Genomic DNA, 4,847 nt, shown 5'->3' with positions numbered 1-4,847 from the left:
GTACATGGGGATATAGCTGTATGTGGCACCTAAAGTGTCAAAGAACTGAACCAGAGTTTCAGCAGGGATAAATCAGGACAAACCTACTGAATCAGCTTAGCTGTGCTGATTAATACCACCTGAGGACCTGGTCTAATGTTTGTAAAACCTTTGGTCAGAGGAATTTGGTGTGAGAGAATTTTGCTGCTGTTCCTTCACCATACCAGCTTAGATTAAAAAAGAAAAATGAAAACAAATATAACTTTTCAAAATGCCCTATTTGGTACATTTCTTTTGCTTGCTCAAGTGTCTTCTAGGAACATTCACACAACAGAAACACCAAGCAACAGCGTACACAGAGTCTAGATTTGAATCTTTCAAAGACTCACCACCATATCAGATACTCACACGTGGTATTTGACATACTGTGGCTTAATGTACAGAAGTTAAGTGTCAATATTTTTTGCAATATTTTGCCTCCAATGCAGAATATTAATGTTAGTGGCTAAAAGGAGGATCTGAATGAAATCCAATCCAGCATCTTTTGAAAGCCATTTTTAGATACTTAAATGTTGTGTACATCAGTAAGAGGCATTCTGAAAATGTACATGCTGGAAGAAGCAATTCTATATTTAAAAACTATCTATAAAGTAATATATTGGTCATAATTAAATACTAATCCAGGAAAGTCCCCATGTCACAGGACCATTTTTCCTGGCCAAAACCAGCACTATCCCGGTAAACACCAAACCTAACTCTTTAAGCCTTTCCCCGCCCTACATGGGTAAGCTACAAAGAGATATTCTTCTTTTCACATCCATGCCAGATTGAAGGCTTTATAAAGGGCAAAATGAACTTTGTAGGTTTATCTTCAGAGAGGAGAGGACACTTCTGTCAGTCTTACTAGAGAAGTGACACTGCTCACTATCCCTCCCAGGTAGCCCAATCCTGAAATCTTTCTTCAGCAACTTTTTCTGCTGATTTCAAGACACATTTTGCCTGCATAAACTGGGCAGGTGCAGACTCAGAGATACAATTCCACCTTATTCCGTGGCAAAGAGAAAAAGAAAAGCCACACACCATTTAAAGTAAATCTTTTTCTATAAACAGAGATGTTCCCGGTGCTGATATTTCTATTTGTCCCATGTGAAAGGTTTCACAAGGAAAATGTCTTGTGCTTCAGCTACCCAGTTACGCATGGGAAGTTAGGCACATACCTGAAGATAGTTTTCCCAACATTTTTCAACAGCTACCAAAAAAATTCAATGTTTATCACCTTGTTAAAAAAATTGTCATATATTGCTAAAACTGCTTGCTAAGAAACATGTGCAATGCCAGAATGTTGCTTATTTATAGGTTGCCTTTTTGTTTGTTAATTTGAGTTAAGTCAGCTTACCATGTTCCTGAGAAATACAGGTAATGTACCATTAACCTGCACCATGAACCACCCGCCCCCCCATATTGCTGATATCCTTTATGGCGTTCACTACATATGGTAGCATTAGGAAGCATCAATAGCTAGTTTTTAAGTAAAATTTGAAAAACAGATGGCAACCTTCCTGTACGTATACATACACAGGAGATGCTTCGTCCTAACGCAGTATAATTTGTTTCCTGACTAATGTGTTCTCTGTGAGCAGGGCCATATCAACCATACTCACCAAATTGTCCCCTCTGACTTTAATGGGAACTAGTCATCCCACTGGGTTGTGGGATTATCATCTTAATAGTATTCCTGAAACTACAGAAAGACCCACACTGCAAAACTCAACTCAAGTGCCAAAGTTTTGAGCCAACATAATTCTTGGCTTGGACCATTATGCGTATAGGGTTCATTTACCAGATCTCAGCTCTCCTAGTTTTGTAGTGGACAGATTTGAGGTGTGGCTATATTTGCAGTTACGTCAGTCCCCTGGCCCAGTGTCAAAGAGTAAAGGATAAAACTCAAACAAAACTCTAATTCCACTTTTCAGTGAATAAAGGAAGTGAATAAAAGGGGGCAGAAAGTTGCCTAAGAGTCTATAGCTGAACACTAATTGGTTGCAGAGAAAAGTGTGAGATGCTGAGGCAATGAGGAATTCAGCACTGAATCTTTTTACCTAGGAGAAAATGAAAAATAAACACTTCTGCTTAATTGATAAGAAAAAAAAATAACAACAGCTACATGGCTACTCTAAAGTGTAAAGGAGTGTAGTAGAGGATGTGGAGTTGTGTTTGGAGCTATAGAAAGGTGGGCTGACTTGCCAAATAGATTTATGGACAGGACTTTTAACTTTCTGTCTTTGATGTCTATTCTTGACATTTTCAATAACATTATGGCATTCACAAGGAGTGGAGGTCATTTGAGGTTGATGCAGCCAAAGGTCATATTCCAAAGCTTGGAAATTCTCCGTGAACTGCAAGATACTGCATTTCAAACTTTAAAACTCTTCATAGAGGGCCTTTCCTTGTTCCTGTTGAGTCAATGGGAATTTTACTACCGACTCAGTCAGGAAGGACTGGACCCTGAACTAGAAGCAGCCAAATTGTGCCATTGTAGAAGTCAATTCCACAGTAAAACAGCAAAGGGACAGGCCTTTGCCTTGTACATCTCTCAGACTTTCCTGTACCCTGAAAGAGTTGGTAACATTTTAATAACTCCTTCAATTAACAAAATTAAAATATCAAAATGCTTCACACAAAAAACAGTAAAACTTTTCTTAAAAATTGCTTTAAAACAGCTCATTAATGTTTCATTTATTCACCAAACTAAATGAAAGCAATGCTTTAAAAATGGATGCTACATATGGATGCCACACACTGGCAAGGGGCAGAATACATCTTCCATACACTTCATTTGGGGTTGAATGCTCTCAGAACCTTGCTGGGTTGCATCATCTGTTAACTGTATGGAGAAGGGAATCTAACATCCAGATGCCATTAATAGGGACTGTTGATAACAGAAGATTCTGAACAAATTGTTCAAAGGTAACTCTTTTCCGATGTGTCTATGGCCCAGATCTACAAAGTTATTATATCATCAAAGTCGCCTATGGTTCTGGGCATGAAGCTTTGAACAAAAGCTTTGATAGAAGATAGTCTGAAGTAGCCAAAGTTGCACTGAAATTTTCAAATTGTTCAGGGGTGAGGTTCTGGGATGAGAACTAAGCTCAAGTAACTGGTGTACAAAACCCCTCGAATGATTTTTTCCCCTATTGATGTATTAAGTTTTTTAAAGAGAAAAATTAGTAGAATGTCTCTATTTTAGTTTCTCTATCCTATTGAAAGAAAAGGGAAAAAAGAGCTGCCATGTCATAGATGTAGTAACCAATGGAACTATGACCCGTTGGGTAAATCCTGCTCCCATGTAAGCAAATGGCAAAATTCCCTTTGACTTCATTAGGACCATGATCAGATCCTTTGGACCCAATTAAGAAAAGATTTAAGAATGAGCTGAGCTGGACTGGGGCTGTCTGTGTTGACCATTTATTGTTGTTATATGGATCTGTGTGTACAAATGCAAACTCTCACTTCCAGCTACCAAGGTACATTCTGTTTCTAGAGGCTTTTATGCCTGTTTAAACAGAATACACCTTGTAATACACATTTTGTAATACTTGTTTTCTTTTACTGTTATAACTTTTGTTATAACTTTCTTTTGATATTATAACATCCAAAAAACTCTTTAAAACCTTTATCAGTGTCTTCTGTTTAACTCTAAACATTCTCCTGCTGTTTGAAATGTGCCCATGGCAGCACTGAGCTGGTGTTGGTGAAACCAACTCATTTGCTTTTCATGTCCTGACAGGGGAAAATGTACCACCTCATGGGGAAAAGTAATTACTCTGTAAAAAACTTAACTTTCAGTAAGCAAAGGTGTTAAAATGGGAAAGAAAATACAAGGAATGGTGAGGCAGGCTTCCTGCAGCACCTCTCCAGCAATGCAGACAGCTATGCGACAAGTGGACTTTGCCTTGGGAGGAAGTTAGTGATGTTGGCACCTCATTTTAAATGTTGCAGCCAGGCCTCCAAGGGAGTCCCACCTGCAAAGCCTTCCTGGTAATGCTTGCTGGGGTTATGATTAAAAAGCCTGCATATAATCAGGGGCTGAGTGTTTTCTTTTTTGTTTTTTAAACCTGTCAAGTGACTCCTTACTTTTTTGTTTTCACTTTTTTACTTCTTTGTAAGGTTCCATGCAGTTGAAAGACAACCATGTGATCAGAAACTGAACTAACAATTAACCTAGATTGTCTGTTTTGACCTAACTGTGCTTGGCACAGGCCCAGACAGTGAAGGCAAAGGCAGCTTTTCACCACCTTGGTGCTTATACTCCCTGGGCCGGCTGGAAACCAGTTCAGCCTCAAGTGTAAATCAGGCCTGGCAGGTTTTTGTGTGGTGAAAAATAAGCCCCCTTCCCATCCCCCCCATTTTTCTACATCTGCATGTTTTTGGTTTTAACAAAACAACAACAAAAAATCTCCCTACGTCACCTATTTCTTCCTTTCCCATTTTCAGTGGTAAAACAACAAAAAGGATAAAAAGAAGAGACTGAAAAATCTATCAAAACCAGTGAAAAAAGTGATCAGTGTGAAATAGTGCTAAATAGTGCAGTGTGAAACTATGATCAGTGTGAAATAGTGCTATGAAAATAAAATGCTTTTCAGGTTTTTGGGTTTTTTTAACATTTTTGTGATTGTTTTTTTTCTGACTGGCACAAAAGCAACATGATGATTACTCTACTTTCTGGCATTCCCAACTATCAAAGCTTTCAGACAGGTGCCTACAGATGTTCAGGGGCCCACTCTAACTCATGGCGCTTTACATAAACGATCATGAGTTAGAAACCCACCCACCCCCTCCCCAACCCAACAGATGTTCACCTGTGGGGG

At 38.8% G+C, this 4,847-nt stretch overlaps 1 long non-coding RNA gene across 1 annotated transcript in view; it reads right to left on the bottom strand.

The window, feature by feature from the left end:
• The window catches only part of LOC109297915, a 10,719-nt gene extending 6,206 nt beyond the window's left edge, over positions 1-4,513 (bottom strand). Inside the window, exon 1 of the long non-coding RNA XR_002097464.1 lies at positions 30-4,513. This is a non-coding gene — a long non-coding RNA (uncharacterized LOC109297915). The remainder of the gene's footprint in view (positions 1-29) is intronic.
• Positions 4,514-4,847: the final 334 nt, after the last annotated feature.

This window comes from Gavialis gangeticus, unplaced genomic scaffold (genome assembly GCF_001723915.1).
Source record: "Gavialis gangeticus isolate Ggan-Ray unplaced genomic scaffold, GavGan_comp1, whole genome shotgun sequence".
In the NCBI taxonomy this organism is placed as follows: domain Eukaryota; kingdom Metazoa; phylum Chordata; order Crocodylia; family Gavialidae; genus Gavialis; species Gavialis gangeticus.
Note: the sequence above shows the minus strand (reverse complement) of the source record. Positions and strands in the feature narration are given on the sequence as shown.